Source organism: Myotis daubentonii, chromosome 2 (genome assembly GCF_963259705.1).
Source record: "Myotis daubentonii chromosome 2, mMyoDau2.1, whole genome shotgun sequence".
Taxonomy (NCBI): domain Eukaryota; kingdom Metazoa; phylum Chordata; class Mammalia; order Chiroptera; family Vespertilionidae; genus Myotis; species Myotis daubentonii.
In genome coordinates, this window is record NC_081841.1 from 77651900 (window position 1) to 77675737 (window position 23838).

The 23838-nt window shown below is 39.2% G+C and overlaps 1 protein-coding gene and 1 pseudogene across 3 annotated transcripts in view; one reads left to right on the top strand and one right to left on the bottom strand.

Annotated features, from left to right (window-relative positions):
• SYT1 (synaptotagmin 1) overlaps positions 1 to 23838 on the top strand; it is a 567791-nt gene that overhangs the window by 160317 nt on the left and 383636 nt on the right. The window lies entirely within an intron of this gene.
• LOC132229037 (small nucleolar RNA SNORA48) lies at positions 9280 to 9424 on the bottom strand (annotated as a pseudogene).

Genomic DNA, 23838 nt, shown 5'->3' on the forward strand with positions numbered 1-23838 from the left:
TTTGGTTACCCTACATTTTATTCTGAACAAATTTTCTTCTCAAAATGATGTCTCCTTATGTGTTCATAACAGGGGCCAAGTTGTCTATAATAACATACTTTTCCACTGCTTCTTTCATTAACATCATACCTTTTGCTACTTATGCCTCTTGATGTGAAAGTGAGGAGGGGAGGCATTCATATTTGCACCCCACTTATCAAGCCCACTAAACTATATTTCACTAGAGTAAAGTCCTTATTAAATCAGGAGTCTTGATTAGCCATTTCAGTGTCTCCTACAAGGCTCCAGACATCAGATCCTGATCTTTTTTTAGCGTTACTCATAGTACTTCCTCTATCCTTGCATTACAAAGTCATAAAGTCCTGTCCTACTGGCAGTTTTTAGACTATTCCTGTTGACACCCAGATTTTTTTTCTGGACCCCAATCTACTCATTTTATCTTATTTATATTTTCATTATTTATTTTAATTTTGAAGACAGTTTTCTTCTAAAGCTACGTCTTCCAAATGTACTTTTCATTTAATACCCATCTAATTCCTGAGCAATTTTGCTCTCATGAGGATGCCTTCATTTTCCAAGTCTATTTGATTTCCCCTCCAAGAAAGGATGGAGGCAGTTTGGACTAGGATCAGGGTTGCAGAGATGGTGAATGGTAGCCCATTTTGGTTCATTTTGCCAATCATTGTTGAGAAGTTCTACTCTAATTTGATGTCTATTTCTTAATAGTAACCTAAAAAGTTGCTTTAGGATATAAGAAACCTTAAATCCACTGGTGAAGAGGAGGTTAAGAGAGATCATAGTCTTCCAGTATTAGAAAGGTTTAATACACTTTTTTTTTCATTCAATAAGTATTTATTAAGTGCTAGGTGTTCCGCTAGATATTAATAATTCTATTGAGCACAAAATAAACAACATCTCCCAGAATTTACAGCTGGCCTAGAGGAAAGATAATTTGTCAGTTTACTTCGAAGAAGGGTGATGAGTAATTGGGGAAATTACAGAGAGATATGTGAGTCTATAGCAGGAGATCTCCATTGAATGTAGAAGGAAATGACACTTCATCTGACATCCAAAGAAGGGTAAGCGTTAACCCTATCCTAGTGCTAGGAAAACAAAGGTGAAAAAGACAGTACCCTGGCTTCAGTGAACTTACAATACAGGGGTATATGGGTTTTCTGAGAGATCTTTCTAGAAATAGTTCAAATAAACTAGGAAGGACTTTTAAATCAGTGGCTCTTAACTTTGCACATAGAATTCACCTGAATTTTGTTTTGTTTTTTAAGCCCAGGCTTGCTTAGGTATTTCCCTCAAATTTCATTAATTAAAATTCCTGGTTGTGGGCCCTGGGAATCTGCATTTTATAAGATCCCCAGTGACTCATGCATGTGAGTGTTGGGGATCACTGCCTAAGATTTAGACATAGGTGTGCTTGAGAATCACCTGTGGATGTTTTACTTCTGCCGATTCTCAGGGCGCACCTTAGGACCCAAAAGGTCTAGAACTAAGAGGCCCAGAATCTTCCTTTTTAGGATTCAGTCCAGTTGATTCTGGTTCAAGGTTAGAGGGACCACAAATGGATAAGCTGTGCTCTGAAGTTTTACAACAATATTTTCCGTTACAGAAGATGACTATGGTCTAGATAGTGATTTGAATTTCAGAGGAAAATTAGACACAAATACCTGGAGGGTCTCTTACTTCCTGACCACACCTTCCACTCAAGCATAACTGAGCAGGCACTACTCTAATATACAAATGGCACATGACATATCTCTGTTCATAATAATACAAGTGTATGCAGAACTTTTAATGTGAGAGTAAAGCACTTAGGCTTTTCTAATTCCTTTTTTTATTGTGACACTTCTGAGATCTAATGTTCAGTCACGATTACATAGCTCTTGCTCTCATTAATGGCTGAGAAAGAAATTTATTACCCCATCCCCTGGTTCTCTTTGAAGCATCTAGGCAAAAACTGACAACTTTCTGCAGACAAGTCTTCAGTCCTTCTAAGAGCATAGTGCACCTTGTAGGTGCTTCCCATGCCTTTGCCCAGACTGTGACTGCCCTGCAGCCACGAAGGGAATTTTCCTTCGGTGGCTTATGAGAAGTCATCCCTGTAATGGGGCCACCATGCTGTATGTACAGGGTGCGCCCAGCCCACCTCCAGGCACATCTCCCTCTTTGCTTCATTAAATAAGCCGCACGCCCTTTCCGTTACAGGGTCCCTCATTCCACGCACTCTCCTCTCCTCTCCCTGGAGATCTTTGTCATCTCTGCTTGCTTCCACTAACATCAGACCACTAACACTCACCTTTCACGGGTTAGCTCAGGAGTCACTTATCTAGAAAACCCTGCCTGGATTCCTAGTCCAGGTGAGTTCAATTTCACACGATTTCTGTCTCGGAGGGTGCTTTCTGAGTGTTATTATATACTCCTTCATGAGTTTATTTGTTTGATGTCTCCCTAACTGGACTGAAAGCAGTATATTTTTATTCACCTTATTGTCTACATATAATAGGTGCTTAATAAATATTTGTTGAGGAAGTAAAATACTCTAAGAGAGCTAGGTCTATGATTTCAATCTATTTGACGGGTTCATCAAATATTTATTCACTATTTGCTATGTGTGGAACCCAGGAATAGGCGCCAGGAATGCAGAGATGAATTAACTGTTTGTGAGCTGTACACAACATGCACTTTTCAGTCTTAGCCAACTGTCTTGCAAATAAATGGGGTCCTACCACCCATTTATATATGGTGGCCCTTTCTTACTAATTCATCTTCAAAATTTATATTTCTGCTATTTTTCCCACACAAAACCTAGCCCAGTTCTAGGAAGCCAAAATTAAAAAAAAAAAAAAAATCAAATCAAGCCCCATTCTAGAAAACAAACCAAAACCTCAGATCAATTTTTGATTTAGTACATGAAAAAGCTTTTTTTGCTGAAACCGGTTTGGCTCAGTGGATAGAGTGTCGGCCTGCAGACTGAAAGGTCCCAGGTTCGATTCCAGTCAAGGGCATGTACCTTGGTCGCGGGCAACATCCCCAGTCGGGGTGTGCAGGAGGCAGCTGATCGATGTTTCTCTCCCATCGATGTTTCTAACTCTCTATGTCTCTCCCTTCCTCTCTGTAAAAAATCAATGAAATATGTTAAAAAATAAAAAAAATAAAGGATCATATAATGAATCATAAAAATGATTTTAAAAAAAAGAAAAAGCTTTTTTTTTCAAGATAATTATAGAACATAAAGGTTCACAAAATGTTAGATTAAATAGCTCACTTCTTTCTTCTTCAATAAGAATAAGATTTCACCATTAATTAATTATTTTAAAAAATTAAGATATTTTTGAAAACGTCTAGTGGAAAAAAAACACACAATTCAAATGCTTTCAGCAGTGATGGCTGTCTTAGCAAGTACAATTTATTTTTTCTTAAATATAAGCTAAAAACCTACATTCGAATGTGACTACAATGCTTTTCAAATACTTAATATCATTTAGAATAGTGTTTAGGAATCTTCTGCCTTTAACCATTCCATATCATGACTATATTTGGTGTAAATATTTCTTCTCTTTGAAAACATATTCTAACATCTTCATATCAAATTTAAATTAAAAGCTTCATAGCTAACGTTGTACCTTAATATAAGGTTATATTTCATAGACCTGACTCCATTTTAAATATTTGTAATATTGTCCCTTTATTTTAAATGGCAATAAGTAACCAACTTGTCCTTTGGTTTTCCTCTTTGGGGTTTAACTGTGACCTCAACTCACAACACCAGATATCATCTCTTTGGCAATTTCTTGATCTGATTATCATTCCTGCTGCCAATATCGCTGACTACCTGGCTAATAGTTTGGACTACAAGAGTCAGAACCTAAATAACCAAAAGAATAAAAGTATATGCATTAAATAGACTTAGCCAATCCTATCTAATAAAAGAGAAAAATGGTAATTAGCGTACGACGATACCCTTTTCATTGGCTAATCAGGGCTATATGCAAATTAACTGCCAACTATGATTGGCAGTTAACTGCCAAGTAAGATTGGCAGTTAACTGCCAACAAGATGGCGATTAATTTGCATATGTAGGCACAATGCAGGGAGGCGAAAGGGAAAGCAGGAAGAAGCCCCCTGCCACTGATCGGAAACCCAGGGGGGAGCTAAGAGCTGGGGGTCAGGGCAAAGGCGGCCCTGGGGCCGCCTTTGCCCTGCCCCCCAGCCATGATCGGAGAATCAGGCGCCTTTGCCGCCCTGGCCAGTGATAGCAGGAAGTAGAGGTGGAGCCAGCGATGGGAGCTGAGCACGGTCGAAGCTGGCAGTCCCGGGAGCTAGGAGTCCCTTGCCTGGGCCTAAAGTGGAGCCCACGATCGCAGGGCCGCTGCAGCTGTGGGTCCCCGCTGCCCGAGCCGGACACCTAGGCCAGAGGCATTAGGCCTGGGCAGGGGCGGAGCCTGCAACCGCGGGGAGCTGGGGGTCCCCTGCCCAGGCCTGACACCTCTGCTGGAGGCCTCAGGCCTGGTCAAGGGGCCGATCCGGTGATTGGTGATCGGAGGGTGATGAGGGTCAACTCCTCTGGCCGAGGCATCAGGCCTGGGTGGGGGGCGGAGCCAGGGATTGGGGGGATATGATGGTCCCCTCGCCCAGGCCTGAAGCCTGGGTCAGAGGCGTCAGGCTTGGGCGGGGGGTGGAGCAAGCGATCTGAGGGAGATGGGGGTCCCCTGCCCAGGCATGATTCCTGGGCCAGAGGCCTCAGGCCTGGGCGGGGCCCAGAGCCAGTGATCAGGGGAAGATGAGGGTCCCCTGTCCAAGCCTGACACCTCTGGTGGAGGCGTCAGGCCTGGGCAAGGGGCCGATCAGGCGATCAGAGGGTGATGGGGGTCTATGCCTCTGGCGGAGGCGTCAGGCCTGGGCAAGGGGCCGATCAGGCGATCGGAGGGTGATGGGGGTCTACGCCTCTGGCCGAGGCATCAGGCCTGGGCAAGGGGCCGATCCTGTGATTGGAGGGTGATGGGGGTCAACGCCTGAAGGCTCCCAGTATGTGAGAGGGGGCAGGCTGGGCTGAGGGACACTCCCCTCCCCACACACACCCAGTGCACGAATTTCGTGCACCGGGCCCCTAGTAAAGATTATATAATTCCAGTTTTTTGCAGCCAGTCTACTAGACCAAAGTAAATATCACAGCACCTGTTTGTTTAAAAAGAATTCAAAGTATACAGTTGTCAGAAACACTCAGTTCTACATGAAAGCAATTTGTTCAGAGGCTTGCCAGTGATGTAATAATAATCTCATTCTACCATGAACCATCCAATAATCATCCACCTTCAGTCCTATTAAATATAGGGTGCTAGTGTTTATTTTTGCCAGGTGAGATAGGCCAAGATTAGCTATACTTTACAAATGAAAAGAGGTAAGGAGAGGTTAAATGACTCTGCCAAAGTCACACGGTGAGTACACAGCAGATCTAAGATGAAAACGAAGTGCGATGAGCCATGGTGCCTCCCTTCCAGGGAAATCATTTATCAAGCACTTATCCCAAATCAAGATTAATTGAATCAGATGATAGTTCTTCCTTCATTGAAGCACATTCAACTAATATAGCTGAGATCTGTTGTTTGTGTTGCCATTCTAAATAGAGTGTGTAATGAAAAGAACTACCAAGTTAAAAAAAAAAAAGCAGTTCTTTTTCTCTAATTAACATCAAAGATTTCATATCCTTTCACTCTCACATCTGCGTGAAGTAGGGCATTTATAGTGTATTTTCTCACATATTATGTCCAGATAAAAGCTAAACAGAATAGGTTTATGGCTCTTTGATGCTCTAATCCCATACTTGTTGTTTCTAGAATTAAAGCTGCACCACGTGTGTTTCCATAGTATTATGTTTTCCTTTCGAGTCCATTGTTCCTATTTAAACAGCTGTCCACAGTTCTGCTGCTGTCATACTGGCTGTAATTATATTTCAACTAAAAACCATTGTTGCATTTGTATTTATAACTTGGCAAAGGAGAGCAACTCACAGTACATAGAGGTCTGTTTTTCAGAACTGGGATCAATTAAAGTATTTGCTAAGTGCACCAGCGTCAGAAGTATTATCCTGTGGTATATTTATTAATTTAAAGGGGAAAATCTCAGTCACAAAATCCATGCACATTAAATGGGTAGCAATGCTTTCTGCAACTTAATTTGAAATGGATTTTTAAACAGAGGAAATGTTGTTTCTAACCATGTCATGGAGGCGGTGATTATGTTACGTTCCTGTTTATGTTTAGGATTTAAGTATCTGTATTTAGTCTCCTATCCAGTTTGTAACATCTCAATAAATAATTCACAAATAGTCATAATTTGAAAAAAAAAGTTAGTTGTTATTAGGAGAATAGTGTGATGGATAAAGGTCACCCTAGATCCAAATTTCACCATACACTTGATAAAATCACTCTGGACATTTGAAGGGACAGCATACTCTTTAATTATCTACTCCCAGTTATAGACAAGGGACTCATGGTGTTCATATTAATTCTCTTATTAACATCACCCATTGTTTAAGTCATCGTTCTGAAGATTTGTTGAGCTGTTTAAAATCCATGATTGGAATTGGGGGAAAGTATAGTGATACTGTAATATAGATCACAAGATTTCCAAAGGAGATGTTAGAGACAACAACCCCAATACAGACTGCTGAGTCCTGGAAAGTGTTGTGCTTTATCCTCAGTAGATATTTGCATTTAAGGAAAATATGATTTTATATCAGGAGATAAAAATTATTAGAAACAATAGTAGTATGGAGATTTTACACTTATTTATATTAGGCACTTATTTTGTGCCAGGAACTGTGCTAAATGTTAAGAATAGAGAAATGACTAATCATAGCCCTTTTCTTGAATGAGCTCACAATCTAATGAAATAATCAGATATGTAAGTAAATAACCACAGGAGAGTAGTAGAGTCCCAACTGAGGCATGCAGATAAATAAACATCAAGTAGGATAGTTTGAAAAAAATAGTGAAAGTTTCACTAAAGAGATTTTAATGATTTTTCAAAGTTTTTTTTTTTTAATTATAGAACCGATAGATGAGCAGGGGCTGTGAGCGATGTTGTGGAGCACCATTGGGAAATAGAACAGAGCATGACATGTTGTGGGTAGGGGACTTTAACACGTGCAGAATGTGTTGTAAGACTTGAGGGTCAAAGTTGGAAGAAGAGATTGAAAATGTAAAAAGAGATTAGGTTGCTAACAACCCTGTAATCTCTGCTAAAGAATTTCAGATTCTTGAAAAAGTCTAACCTGAAAATTGACATGCTTAGATTTTTCTTTGATAGTTTAAGCCCATTTCTTTAGAATAATTTGGAAAAGATACGTGTAAATCCCAGATCTATGAATTAGTAGGTATATGACCTCCTGTGATTCTCTTAGACTCTCCTTGGCACACGCTCAGTTTTGTTATCCTTATGGGAGACGAATACCTGCTTTGTAGAATTATTTCTAGTATTAAATGAATTTATGTAAGTAAGGTGTTTTATGTTTTCCTTAGTACAAAATAAACACTTTGTAAATGGAACTATTTGTCAAATTCCTATTGAAAATAGGATATATATCAGTTAAGTGAAGGAATTGCTATCTCTCAATTTTATAGTCCTTTAAATCTTGTTTCACTTCTTTATTCTTTCAGAAGGTAGTTGTTGACCATCTCTTCTGTATCCAAAACACCTGGGATACAGGATTGCTGGTTATGGTCTGACAAGCTAATGGGGAAAGAAATTCAGTCAAATGAAGGCAGTGCAGTATGACCTCATAGGTTATAAATATGTGGGCATCATATATCATTAATGTGTATTCTGTTAATATTCTTTTTAAAATAATTTAATTTGCTCGGGGTGATTCTTTAAAAGTATTGCAGAAATTTGAAGCCCAATGGAATTATTATTATAGGCAGTCCCAGAATTATATTTTAAAATTTACAGAGGATATAGCTACATGAATCAATTCATACAGTGATGATTAAGGTCATAATTATAATAAATGCAAATATTGTAACTTGAAATGTCTACTTAACATAGTTGGTGCCTGTAGAGGTGAAATGATCAAGAGTAGCCAACAGGAGAGACATTTTTCCCATGATTCATCTCCAGGTCGGTGCTATGCTAGTTGCTTTGACATTGCTAGGCAAAATGCCATTTTGAGATTTTGGTTTTTGGTTTTTGAAGCAGGGAAAACAACCTATATAGCATTCCGCCCCCCCTACTAAACTCTTGCAGTGTTAAAGAAAAATTGTTGACCAGAGAAATCAGAAACAAAATTTGCAAGTAAAGTCAAAATACTAATCAACTCATGTAGATGTTTGTGTGATGCAAAAAAAATGCATTAACTTTTTTTTCATTCAAAACCTCTACAAATTGTTTTTGTGTAATATACTGCACCATTGGATCCCTACCCAGGGAGCTAATACAAAATTTCATTTGAGAAACAAAAGCTATGTCCATCTATGTGGCAAGAGAATGAATACTGCCTTCCAAGTTGATATTGGATCTAACAATTTAAATTTAAAATAAATAATTTGGAAGACCCACTATCATCTCCCCTTGACCTTGGTATTAACAGCATTTGTGACCTTGAATGCAAATGAAGTACAATATGAAGGATGTTCTTCATCAATATGAATTAGCAGTTTCTAAATGCGCGTTTCTGCAGCCATCGGTTTATTTTCCAACATGAAATTTCTATCTCCCTAAATCAATTTAACCAGTAGCGTGTTGTGAATGTGACTCATTACATCTGTGCCTGTGGTTCGCATTATGTTGCTGCAACAAGACCACTGGACAGATTTTTGAGCCTAAGGAAGTTGGCCATTTCAATTAACAGGACACCCAGGACATTTCCCTGTCAGGATAATAAAAGTGTGCTCTGATTTGCTTCCTCTCTGAAAAAGAAGAAAATATTACGTACTGCTAATATCAAGTCAAAATTCATTTTTTTTCTTTTGGAATACAACACAAAGTCTTAGCAGGAAGTGAATATTTTTTCATGGCTTTTTTAAAAACTTTCTTTTTATTATTTACACTCTTACAGATGTCCCCATTCGTTACCCTTTGTCCACCTCCACCCAGCCCTTGCCACCCCCACATTATTGTTCCGGTCCATGGGATATGCATATATGTTCTTTGGCTAATCCCTTCACCCTCTTTTACCCAGTCCCCCCTCCTCCCCCACATCCTCTGACAATGTCAGCTTGTTCCATGTATCTATGCCTCTATTTATATTTTGTTTGTCAGTTTATTTTTTTATGTGCCTCAGGCATGAAACAGCTCTGGCCACCAACACAGGCATCAAGCTAGGATGAACTAAGGACTGTACATCTGCTTTGCCCCTGACTGATATAAGAGCAACACCACCAATCAGGTGTCTCCTTGCCCATTGCCAGGGGGAGTCTGTTTATTATTACTGATATTACCTGCTGTTACCTGTTCATAGCAATGGGTCTGGGTTTCCTGTGCTTTGGAAAGGGAAAACCTTGAAGAAAAGGCATCGTTCTAATGTTTAAATATTGTTTACTCTGCGAACCCTTTGAAGAAACCTGTGGTGGCTAATCCCTCCTGGGTCAGTGCTCAGCAAGGCTACCTAACGGGTGGTGACGTAAAAACAATGTGATGACGACTCCAAACCACTGCATGAAGAATTGATGCAGCTTTTCAATGATTCTTTAATGAGAGTAGAACTCTGACCTTGTCTGACACTCAGTCAACATTGGCGCTTGCTGAACTTTTAATATAAGTGCACATGTAAGCCATAGCTCTTGTTGTCTGATTCAGTTTCTCTGCGTTCTATTCTCCATGTCTCTCTTTCTGTTCAGTTTTTGTAAGCCTGCATCAGAAAAGGAAAAGGAAAACAAAAGCAAAGCACCTTCCAAATATAAAAACGCCCCTGCCAATATACGCTGGCGTCTGTAGACATGCTATTTGTATGGTTAAGCTTCACAAAGTCGTCTCTGCAGAGGCTGCACATTTAGCTGCGAGACAAGTGAGTTATAAAATTGGTTTTGGACTATTGAGAAAAGAAATGGAGCTAACGGGTAGAGATTCTATCATGAGCCCATAAAATAGGAACTTTTCCTTCTGGTACATGTCTCTTCCCAGTACTGATTTAGCTTTCTTTAGACGGAGAACAGTCATTATCAAGACACCTCGTACTTTTTCTCTATGCAACAGTGGCTCTCAATTAAAAATTTGCATGTATATGTAGTGCTGATATGAGCCAAACATCTTCCAAAAAAAAAAAATCCTTTTTTTAAAAAAATCCAATGGTTACTTTACAGTTAAAGAATAATAGCATTATACAGTATTGGAGCTGAAAAGATGAGTAACCCCCCAAAAAGTCATTTTAAAGTTGAAAGGTGCTGTCCAAAGAGGTTGATTTGCTCCAAATCAGAAAGCTAGCTCACAATGGAAGAACGGAGCATCTTCATCTGCCCTTAGCGCATTTAACCTTCAGTGTGCTGTACACCTTGACAATAGAATCAGGGATTTAGAAATGATTAAATGCCCATACCTAGGCTTTTTAAGGAAATAATTTATCATAACTCATATTTTAGCTTATCTTTCAAAAAGTTGAATTTGGTCTAAGTACCAAACATTCATTAACACTGTCATTCTGTTGTAAAAATAATTGCATTTCTTATATATTAATGTCCCTTTTACTGTTTCAAAACATCTTAAAATCTATTATTTTATATTGTTTTGTTTTTTTTCCCACTGAGGACATTGAAAAAAAAGGGGTGGTAAAATATAACCTTACCAAGTTCACAAAGCAATTCATATAGACTGTGACCATATCATTATGAGTGCCAATGAATTTGCAGAAGGGAAATAGGGAAAGCTTGCCTGATTTGTGCTCAACTATTGGGAGATGCCATATATATATATATATATATATATATATAAAATAAAGATGTAATATGCAAATGGTCATCATGTAACCACCGACAGCATAACAATCGGATCATGGATCAGCAGGAGGGTGGGGCAGCGAGCTACAAGCAGGCAGCTGAACACTACAGGAGGGGGTAGGTCAGCAGGCTATGAGCGGGGGGTAGGGGAGAGGAGGGCGCTACAGGAGAGTGGCAGTGAGCTACTGGCTCACAGATTCATATATATATATATATATTTAATTCTCTATGAAGAGGTATCACCTTAATTTCCTAATTGATACAATGCATCTCAGAGCAACTACTTCAATTAAGACCTGAAAACCATTTTGAGGCAAAACTGGAATTCAAACTCAGGATTGTCACTCCAAAACAAATGCTGGGTCCTCTGTATTAGTGATTCTCAAAGTGTGACCCAAAGACCTTTCCAGGAAGTCTATGAGACCAGAACTATTTTCATAATACCTTTTCTAAATGTCATTGTCTCACGACTGTACAATGGAATTTTCCAGGGGTTACATGATGCATGATAACACAACAAATGGACTAACTTGACTAAAGAAACAGACATGAGAGTTCAGCTACCTCCTATTAAATTAGAGATTTCAAAACACCTGCAAAGATGCTGAACAATGACAGCCTTGTTACTCATTTTTTGGAGGGATATAGTTATTTTTATATATATTTTTAAATATGTGTTTATTGATTTCAGAGAGGGGGGGAGAGAGAGAGTAAAACATCAGTGAGAGAGAAACATTGATGTTTTGCCTCCTGCAGTCCCCCTTCTGGGGATGGAGTCTACAACGTGGGTATGTGCCCTGACGGGGAATGGAACTTGAGACCTCCTGGTGGGTGGGTTGATGCTCAACCACTGAGCGACACCAGCTGGGCAGATGTAGTTATTTTTATTAATAACGTGTTAATTAACATGTTACTGCTTTATGGTTTAATGTTATTATTTTCATAAATTAGTAATAGTTTATAGTTGTTATTTTAATTTCTAATACGTTTTATATCTGTAGATATAACTATATACACACAATTCTCTTGGAATCCTCGATGAAAAGCGTAAAGGCGTCTAAGACCAACCATCGTGGAGAACCTGGATGCTAGATGAAGCTTCCTCACCGAGTAAAGTTGGAAACTACACTATAAAGCAAAGCAGCCCAGGGCCTACCTTTCAAATGACAAGAGAACCTGTGTGGACATCAGTCTTAGTGTGAGCAGAGACCTTTAGATTAAACCTTGCTGCCATGTCGTCTTTGTAACTTACCTGAGAAAGGAATCAGTAGTCATTGTTCTTTCCTTTGAAGGTCATGGGTTATGAATTGTCACTATAATGAGGTACTTATTTTTTTTCTTCAGGATAAATGTTTTTATTTAATTTTATTTTTTCCATCCCCATTTACCCCCCTATACCCTTTTCCTCCCCCGCCCACACCCTACCCCCGCACCAAGCTGTCTGCCTGCTCTCTATCTATGAGTCTGTTTCTATTTTGCTTGTTAGTTCAGTTTAAATCTAACTCTTTGGGCTCAATTCCAGCATAGATCTCAAAGACTAAGAAGGAAATGATAAATGATAAAACTCACACATTCCAAAGAAAGGGGCTGGAATTACATAGGCTTTTCGAAGGCAATATTTAAAATTGGTTTGACAACACCTCTCCTACCTGGATGAGATGAAATAAAGGGTAGAAGTAGGAGAAGCCATGTTGATGGAAACTGAATAATGTATTTAAGGATACTTGTGAATATGCTCTGAGCATTTATGAGGGAGAGTTAAAGAAAGCTTTCTTCTTATATAAAATCTAAAGAACCGAGCTTTAGAGAGACCATCCAGAAATCCTCGTCTGTGACCTATGGAGGCTCTGGGGCCTCACGATGATGCCTGACCCAAAGCAGGAAAAACCAAACAGCGGGATATTGTGATGGGCTCAGCCCTCAGAGGGAGGAGCATGCAGAGGCGTCTCCATTGAGAGCAGTGTGGACTCAGAAAGGTGGACAGGGCCAAGGATGGTGACGAGCATTCCCTCTGGGACCAGATATTAAAGAAACAGCCTGGAATTGTTTTTAGTATCTCTTAAATTTTTATTGTATATTTTATAACTCATAAGACATTAATTTTTGTGTAATTATATTCTTTCATTCCTACAGAAAAGTTGCAAGGAACTCCCAGATACTTTTTTGCCAAAATTCATCAATTGTTTATTTGTTGTGCCCTATGCTCTATCATTCCCTTTCTCTATCTCTTTCTTTCTCTATGCCTATCAGTCTGTCTCTCCATGAACACACACTGTTTTCTGAAACCATCTGTAGGTTGGAGGCATCATGCCTCTTTACCCCTAAATACTTCACTGTGCATTTCCTAAGAATAAGTGCGTGTTCTTCTATAACCTGCACTGCAGTTACAATGATCAATATCAGGGAATTTTTCATTGATACCATAGTATTACCTAATCTAGCTGGAATTATTTCAAATGCTTCCCAAGAATTCTTCCTGGAAGGACATCCTAACCTCTTGTACAGGGGAACCTACTGATTTCCCAAAGGTTTCGAGAGGAAGTATGAAGGGGGAACAGATGAAAACACACAAATCTCTAACCCAGTCTTGAGTAACTAGCAAGGATTCTAGGAAATTGGTGCTGGGGATTGAAAGGACTCATTTACTAAAGAATAATGCAATAGCATATTTGCTGGGAAACGGAGTTGCAAGACGTATGTAGCCAACAAAGCAAATTCAAGGATGGATTGGCAAGCAGTTACCAGAGGCCCCTGCTTGTGCCTCTGTCTCGTGTGAGAATCGATTGCAGAACCCAGGGCTGTGCTGATTCATCAAGTGGAGATCGTTCATGCTCAGGAGCCAAGATTAGCTGCTATGCTATCCAAAGCCAGAATTTTGCTTCACAGTACATTAATGTAATCTGTAAGGTATCTTTCTCAATCTTGAGCTATAGAATATTAACTGAGTGTCTACACGTAAAGTCCTGGACTAGGAATAATTCCTGAATAGTCTCTTCAATATTCATTCATTCAGCAAATATTTACTGAGAAGTATAATGTACTATTATGCTTCAAGGAGCTAGGAGAACAGTAGTATTTGACTAAAATGGGCAAGATCCCTGCTCTCCTGGAAGTTACTTTCTAGGGAACATTCTGTTGTCCTTTGCTGAACATGACTATGATCTTTGCAAGGGGGACATTGCAATGATGCTTTGTTATGTCACATGCTATAGTTCCATGCTGTGATATGAAAGGAAGGATTTGTATCAGAGAATGAAGGTAAAGGAGAATTTATCCAGCTTTGTTCCCTGTAATGATGTATTATCTTTTTAAAGTCCTTCTTGTTAGCTACACATTTTATTTTTTACTAGCTCCAGGATTCTGGTACTTAATCCTGCATTTAGTGTGACCTTTTTACAGTTAGTTGCAAAGCAGAACACACTTCTTTAAAATATGCTTATTAAATATTTCCTAGGCTAGAATTCACACATTCAGAAGCTAAAGCCCACATGTGCATACATTAATTACAATGAATATCAAATGTGACTATTAATTTTTCTAGCTAAAGTTCTATGTATGGTTTTACCACTTAAGTAACTTTGATTTATGTACATGTATTTTGACATCATACATGTATTAAACACACAAGCCTGAATCTGAATAATTTTCCTTTGGAGGCAAAATATAAAAAGATCTGCACCATCATTACTTTTACTTCCGTGTGAATCCTGAGCCTCATCAGCATGGTTCCATATCCTCTAAGTTGACTTTAAAAAGCTCTTAGCCAAAATATAATTATACTAGTGGCCTGGTGCATGAAATTTGTGCACTTGGGGGGGGGGTGTCCCTCAGCCCAGCCTGCACCCTCTCCAATCTGGGACCCCTCGGGAGATGTCTGACTTCCGGTTTAGAGATCGGGCCTAAACTGGCAGTCAGACATCCCTCTCACAATCTGGGATTGCTGACTCCCAACCGCTCGCCTTCCTGCCAGCCTGATCACCCCCTAACCACTCCCCTGCCAGCCTGATCGATGCCTAACTACTCCCCTGCTGGCCTGGTCACCCCCAATGGCCCTCCCCTGCCAGCCTGGTCGCCCCCAACTGCCTTCCCCTGCAGGCCCAGTCACCCCTAACTGCCTTTCCCTGCCAGCCTGGTTGCCCCTAACTGCCCTCCCCTGAAGGCCTGATTGCCCACAACTGCCCTCCCCTGCCGGCCATCTTGTGGAAGCCATCCTGTGCCCACATGGGGGCGGCTATCTTATGTGAGGGTGTGATGGTCATTTTGCATATTGCATCTTTATTATATAGGATTTGCTTGGTTATACTTTATAAAAGCACTGGACAGCCTGGAAATGATGCTTAAATTATATTGAACCATGGAGTTTCTAATAGCCATTTTTTAAAATCACCAGAAACTAAGTTTAATAGCTTGCTTAGGGAATGTCATGCTAGACCAGCCATGGGCAAACTACGGCCCATGGGCCAGATCCGGCCCGTTTGAAATGAATAAAACTAAAAAAAAAAAAAAAAGACCGTACCCTTTTATGTAATGATGTTTACTTTGAATTTATATTAGTTCACACAAACACTCCATCCATGCTTTTGTTCCGGCCCTCCGGTCCAGTTTAAGAACCCATTGTGGCCCTCGAGTCAAAAAGTTTGCCCACCCCTGTTCTAGACTCACAAATCCAGAGAGACAAATCAGAAGTATACTTTGTGTCAGAGATGCAGCTATTACTTTACATTGTAGAACAAAAGTGTGATTTGATTCTTGAGTTCTTTATCATAAATATGGATGTGCATACTATACACACATAAAAATACATAATATATGTATATACACACATAGATATATATTACATACATGTCTATTTAGACTTGCATTTTTTTGTTGTGTGCAATGTATACATATATATATATGTTTACATGTGTGTGATAGCTCTTCAAAGGTAGAAAGTGATAAAGACTGCCTGACTCTAGAGCTTAATTTCTTTAGTAACACATGCTATATTTGTATGTCACCTTTGAAAAGGTTCGTAATATTGATGCACATATAGATGCTGTGAAGTTTATTTTGATTTTGCTAAGGAGAAGTAGTTTATGTATATACTAGAGGCCCGGTGCACGGATTCGTGCATGGGTGGGGTCCCTCAGCCTGGCCAGTGATTGGGCCAATCAGGGCATCTCTCCCAGTCCTAATCAGGGACAATGGGGGCTGGCTGGCTGGGGAGGGACCAGCGGGAGGTTGGCCGGCCAGCGGGAGGGCTCCAGAGCATGTCCAGCCCTCTCGACCAGGCCTGATTGGCTGGATCCCAGCTGCAAGCTAACCTACTTATCAGAGCGTCTGCCCCCTGGATGTCAGTGTGCGTCATAGCAACTGGTCAAGCAGTTGACCAAATGGTCAACTGATCAGTCAGACACTTAGCATATTATGTTCTTATTATATAGGATATGAGTGTATAAATATTTCAAAATCAATCTTTCCCTTAGTGCTAGACATGAGATACTGAAAATAGATATTTAAAAAGACCCTTGAAATATAAATGCATTTAGCATATTATAGTGAAGAATTATATTTTAAAGCTTGATTGGTTAATTTTATGCATCATTTATTTTAGTGTCTCATAATTTGTTAAGGAAATATTACTATTCAAATGTTTTAGACTGTTTCCTTTTCCAATTCTCAGTTAACATATTGGCTACAGCAGTTTATGCTTCTGTTTGAATACTTTCAAGAAAAGAAGCAAGTTATTAACCCATTGAGGGTGAGAATTATAACTGTTTCATAAATATATTCCAAGTACACAGTGTTATTATTGTTTCCTGATTAAAGAGACTTTAGTTGCTGGTTATAAAAATAAGCAAGTGAAGACTCAAATAAGTAATTATATTCTGTAGGTGTTTAATGTATTTTTATATTAGTCATTGAAAAACAATTGCCCATTCTCATCCATTTAACATGTTCTTTCCTAAAAAGAAAATACCATCTGCAATTAGGAAAAACAAAAAGGTATATTAAATAAAGTATTATGTTTTATTTTATTGAGTAGGTTGTTTATTGGTTTGTTTATTTGTTTTTAGCTATTAAAATACATTTAAGGCTGTTTAAAAATCCACACAGCATTAAATACTGTGTTCCTTTCACACATTTTTATAGAACCCTTGAAATTAGTCACAAATAATTTCTTACTCTTATGTTCTTGCCTTTTTGCTATTTCTTAAGCAAAACCAAGTTCCCCTGCCTAGGGCCATCACACTCCCAGTTCCCTTCACCTGGAAGGTTCTTACCCGGAAACTCATGCAGCTGTCTTCCTCAATTTCTCTGATCTCTACTCAAATATCTTTCTAGAGTGGCTTTTCCTGACCACCCTGCCTGAAAGAGCCTCCTGTGCCAGCATCTGGCTTAATTCTTTTAAGCCTTACCTGTCCATATTTTTCTTCATAACCATATTGCTCTGCTTTCTTTTTTAAAAATATATTTTATTGATTTTTTACAGAGAGGAAGGGAGAGGGATAGAGAATTAGAAACACCGATGAGAGAGAAACATCGATCAGCTGCCTCCTGCACACCCCCCACTGGGGATGTACCCGCAATCGAACCCGGGACCATTCAGTCTGAAGGCCGACACTCTATCCACTAAGCCAAACCAGTCAGGGCTTGCTCTGCTTTCTTATCGATTCTGTGAGGTAAGGTCCTTGTGGGCGATATTCACCTCTCTGAACAGTGCCTGTCCTATTGGAGGTGCTCGAATCATTTTTAAGTAAAATGAAACTATAGACAGATGATAAGTAGATATGGATGTACATATAAATACAGATACGTATACAGATATGCCAAGCCTCTGTTGAATGAATACAGAGGCAAATTAAAAACCAAAAGATTTAGGCAAATGACAATCACACTCACTTGAAGCCAACTTATCCTCCTATCTAATAATAGACAAACATGGCAATTAACCATACCTCTGCTACACTTCCCATTGGCTAATCAGGGTGATATGCAAATTAACTGCCAACCAAGATGGCGGCCAGCAGCCAGGCAGCTGAAATGAACAGGAGGCTTGGTTGCTCCAGTGATGGAGGAAGCCAAGGTTCCCCGCCTGCCATAGCCGGGCTCTGAGCTCCAGTCTAAGCAACAATGTTGCAATTATAGAAACTAAACAGACCTCAGATACCTGCTTTCAGCCAGCCGGGCCTCAGAGCTGGAGCAGCAATAAAGTTTCAATTACAGAAGGTAAATAAATTCCAGAATAAAAAAAAAAGAAAAAAAGGAGAGACTGGGAGCTTCAGTTGCAGGCTTGGCCTGCCTGAAAACAGCCCTCAGTCCCTCATCCAGGCTGGCCAGGCACCCCAGTGGGGATCCCCACCCCGAAGGGGGTGCAGGCAGCCTGAAAACAGCCATTAGCCCCTCACCCAGGCTGGCCAGGCACCCAAGCAGGACCCCCACCCTAATCTGGGACACCATTCAGGGCAAACCAGCTAGCCCCCACTCGTGCACCAGGCCTTTATCCTATATAGTAAAAGGGTAATATGCAAACTGACCCTAACAGCAGAAAGACTGGGAATGACTGGTCACTATGACACACACTGACCACCAGGGGGCAGATGCTCAATGCAGGGGCTGCCCTCTGGTGGTCAGAGAGCTCCCACATGGAGGAGCTCTGCTCAGCCACAAGTCGGGCTGATGGGTGCCAGTACAGCAGTGGTGGTGGGAGCCTCTCCTGCCTCCTCAGCAGCACTAAGGATGTCCGACTGCAGCTTAGGTCTGCTCCCCTCTGGCAAGTGGACATCCCCCGAGGGCTGCCAGGCTGCCAGAGGTATGTCTGATTGCCAGCTTAGGCCCAACCCCCAGGGAGCTGGCCTAAGCCAGCAAGTGGTCACCCCTGAGTGGTTCCAGGCTGTGAGAGGGCATAGGCCTGGCTGAGGGACCTCCCACCCACCCCACCCCCGGGTGCACAAATTTTTGTGCACCGGGCCTCTAGTATATAATAAGAGTCTAATATGCAAATCAACTGAACGGCAGAACGACTGGTTGCTGTAACACACACCACCAGGGGGAAGACGTTCAATACAGGAGCTGCCCCCCGGTGGTCAGTGTGCTCCCAAGGGGGAGCGTCACTCAGCCAGAAGCTGGGCTCACGACTGGCAAGCACAGCAGCAGTGGTGGGAGCCTCTCCTTCCTCCGCTGCACTGCTAAGGATGTCCAACTGCTGGCTTAGGCCCGCTCCCCACAAGGACCGAAGCAATCAGTCAGACATCTCCCAAGGGCTCCCAGACTGTGAGAGGTCACAGGTCAGGCTGGGGGACTCCCCTCTCCTACCAGTGCAAGAATTTCGTGCTCTGGGCCTCTAGTGATTGAATAATATCACATTACATGTCTGAGCAAATGAATTTCTTTTTTTTTCAGAAGTAGTCAAACTAAAACATAATATGGTATTTAACTTGGACAATAGAAATAAGTTATTTAAAAGCATAAATAATAAGCTATATTAAGATAGATTCTATTTGCAGCAATTAATTTAAGGGTATAGCATCACATCAATTATTTTGAAATTGCTTTAAATAAATTGAGATCGGGTTGGCAATTCAATTCACATCAATCTTTGGCTGAAATTTAATGGTCAGTTGCCTGTCTGAGGATGGATATGTACAGTCTGAGGCATTTGATCTTGCCCATTTCTTTGTGCAGTCATAGGATTAATTGATAGAGATCTCCATATTTCATCAGAATAAAAGAACAAAAGAGGCCTATTAAATATCACCAAATCCATTAGATGAGATGTTGCTACTTCATAACTGTAATGTTGCTACTATTATGAATCGTAATGTAAATATCTGATATGCAGGATAGTCTTAGGCGACCCCTGTGAAAGGGTCGTTCGACCACCAAAGGGGTCGCGACTCACAGGTTGAGAACCACTGCTTTAGAGGTTCAAAGTTCAAATACACAGAATTAAACTAATATGGACAGAGTTGATTGCTATTCAGGGAGAAAGTTCGAGGATACAAGTTTATTTAGGAGATTCTAAGCTCCATGAGAGTAAAGTCCACATGTACAATGTAAGCTTTTGTATCCATAGGAGTGGCATATAATAGTCACTCACTACATCTTTGTTAGATTATGATCCTATATTAATGACACCCCCCCAAAAAAAAGAATTATAATGCAGTATTAGATATTTAGGTGTTATTGAGAAATGGTTAATGATGCAGTCTTATTTTTGGTCAGAAATGTGCTTGTTTTCCTGAATGTGGTATTGGGAAGCAATGAAATATATCAGCATGACGATTGTGTAGTTGAAAGAAGACTCTATGCTTTTCCTTAAGTAAAAACTACACTTTAAAGCTGACCTTGTCTTGAGAGCAAAAGAGTAGTTGAAATGGAAATAGAAAATGTATGTAGGGGTTCCTGTCATTCAGCATGAAAATAATAACAGTAATAGATTTTTCAAAGAGTGTTAAGAGAGGACTCTTTTATATTAACAATAGTCACACAAATATCTCTTTTTTCTCTATTCAGTGGTTGGAACACTACTTTCTTATTCAGGAAGCTGCACAAGATATATGTGGCTTTTGAAGTCCTACATGGTAGTAGAATACTTTCTCGTTTCTAGGTAATTTCTACTAATGCAGATATCAATTATGCTTTCACACTTTCAATATCTCGCCCTTGTGTGTTATGGGTAGTGCAGATTGGTTTTGTTTTATAGCCTTTGTTAATGCATTTGCAGATTGCATTGAAAGAGTCTGAGAAAATTACTCCATACATCAGCATCGACAGTACAAATTGTGTTTTCTTTTCTTTTCTTTTTTAATCTACACACTGTGCTAGTACATTACATTGGATAAGCCAGAAAAAAAAAGTGACTAATGTTGGTTCTGAAAAGTTGTGAGGTTGGAGCAAATATACTTTTTAATGCTTCTCAAAACTGAGCAACAGAAAAGGTAAATAAAATAGCACATGAAAACAAATGTGCACTCCCTTGTCCTACCATCCAGATTTGGAGGCATATGCAACTTGATGATTAATTTAGTGTACTTGTAAAATTAGTGAAATTAAAATATTTTCTATGCATATAGTGCTATCCTGTAGCTAATGAACCTTTAATAAAATTTTATTTATATAGATGTGCTGTGTAAACATTGAAGATTATATGGCAATTACAACTTGGCTAATTAATAATAGCTATAATAGACATTTCTTTAAGAAGTCCTAAGGTAACATTTCACAAGTAATAATAATTTAGAGCCAACTGTATTATCAAAATAATGCTCTTCTTCTTTAGTCAGCCATGTGTAAACAGTAACCTTAATAGAATGTTCAATGTTTCTAACCACTGTATAGTATAAATTCTAATACATTTAAGTGCAACTGTGTTTAGTTTTTGTGTCAGGCTTGCTTCACTATCTATACTTTTATTTTTTCCTCTTGGATCTAGGTTGTCAGTACCATATAGAAGAAACTATGGGAAATTTTGTGATTTCAAATCAGGCAATGTCTTTCTCTTCAATGTGTCATGAATTTTAGTATTAAAAACACTAACAGAAAGAAACAAAAATGTTATACTTTAAAGTATACTTAATATACTTTAAAAAATGTGCCTTACAATATCTTGTAGCACAAAGTTAAGTAAGACATTACCTAATCAAAAGAAAACTACCCATACTGCTTTGCTACATTGATCCTCTGTGTTCAGTGTGTTGATTGGGTCTTTCATGTTAACTTATTTTTTGGCACTTGCTTCTTTTTAATAAAGAAACATGAAGGCAATGTGACAGAGAAATAACTTCTTAAGATCCTGGGTAATCTGTTATAGCTTATCAGAACACTCAGGAGAATTTTATATTTTCGGCTTGAATATCCCTAATTAACCAAGTCTGTTAGCTCTTACTCCCTGTTAAGGTGACAATCCTTGTTGGTAACCTGTCATGTAACTTTCATATTAATACATCATACAGTTAACCCTAGCTCTTTCTCTTAGGCCCTCAAAGTGAATGAGTGCATAATTGGCAAGAGATAAAGGTATAATGGGTAGCAGTTATCTACCTTGAAAAAGAAAAAAGTGGGATAGTATATAATAAGAACAATATTCTGCAATTGGAATTCCGACTCATGGGAAATACTAGAATCTATACCCACACATAGAAAGTATGTCCTATACCCTTTCCATTCCATCGAGGATCACAATATTTATTTAATTATGTAAGCTTTATAAAAATAGATAAATCTAAATAAATAACATAGGAGATAATTGAAATTTATTTTCATGTCTATGTAATAACTAAGCACCTTATAGAAATCAATTAACTTTTTCATGTGCATATAAAAACAAAAAGCATAGCTGGCTAGCATTAGGTCTGTCTATGTAGCTCCCTGATTCAACTGTACGACCAGAGCTTTCATTATCATGGGGTTAAACAAAAACAGAGTTTATCATAATGTACTACGTGTTGTGATAAAGGCATGAATTGGCATTTTATGAACAGGGACCTTTCTCCTACTTCTTTTTTCCACGCAGCTTGAAGAATAGCACTATAGAAACTTAAAAACATTTGTGTGATTTGCCTGTAAGAGAGATGGAACTGTGGCTTCTCCTGGGGCCACCTCTAATGTATTGACAATAAGACTGTGATTGTAGTCAACTAGAAAATGGTCTGCGCTTCCCATCAGCCTCTGCCATCAAGTTCACTCTTCTTAACATAATTAACATTTACATTGTTTTCATTATGTTGACAATATAGTCCATGTTATGATTGTTAGTAAAATTAAAGATCCACATGGTAGATATCACATAGTCTCCATTAAAGTCTGTAAAGTGAAGTATTACGACTGTTTTCTAATGTTTCCTTATACCAAGGATATGGAAGCGACTATAATAAAATCAGTTCCTTTTCAAAAATGATATGACCTTAAACTATATCTAAAGAGGAAATTACAATGCTAGTGATTCTATGGCAAATACTCCAGTGACACCATTAAGAGATAGTAAAAATTAACTCGCTTTAGTATGTAATTACCAAAGAATTTTTAATTTCAAATTGAAGCTTGGCCTCTTAGTTGAGTTTTCTGTCAGAGGGCCAATCCTCAGGCCCTTATACCCCCTGCCTAGAGTCCTACATCCAAGGAAATCTGTCTGTTCTAAGGAATTAGTCCTAAGCAATTCATCTTGACTATATTCTTTTTGTCAGTGAAAATTAGCTGCCATTCACATTAGACACCTAAAGAATCAAAGAATAGAAGCTGAGAAAACAGCTCACCCATGGTATTGCCTCACTTGAGCTGCTGTTTTTCTGTTCATTGTATCATTTCATGGGTGAAATGAGAATCTTTTTCAAACACAAGTAAAATGGCGTCAACTTTTTAAGTGAAATTTTATTGAAATCTCCCCTAAATTTCTAATGCTAGAGCACTCAACTACTTTCTCTACTGAAAAATTTAGTGTCACAACTATACATTCCCCATATAATTTGATGGATATTCAGCATGTCTCTCAAATACATTTAAGTTTGGTTGGGTTATTTTAAAGAATAGTTTACTGATTTTTAAAGCGAGGGGAAAGGAGAGGGAGAGTGAAACATCAATTGGCTGCCTCCAACACAAACCCCACCAAGGATAGAGTCTGTACCCCTGGCATGTGCCCTGACCCAGAATCCAACAAGCAACCCTTCAGTGCACAAGACAAGGCCCAACCAACTGAGCCACACTAGCCAGGGACTACGTAGGGTTTTAAAACATCTATGAATTCTTTGAATAAACCATTTAATATAGATTTTTATAAGATTCCATTTATGGTCATTTAAAAGAATAATTATTTTATCAGAATTAGGCGGACGTTCCTTACTTATGGCAAGCATCTTTTTGTATCCTTCCCCCTGTGGTCTTTTCTATTTATCGATTTGTTTTCATTCATTGTTAGGGG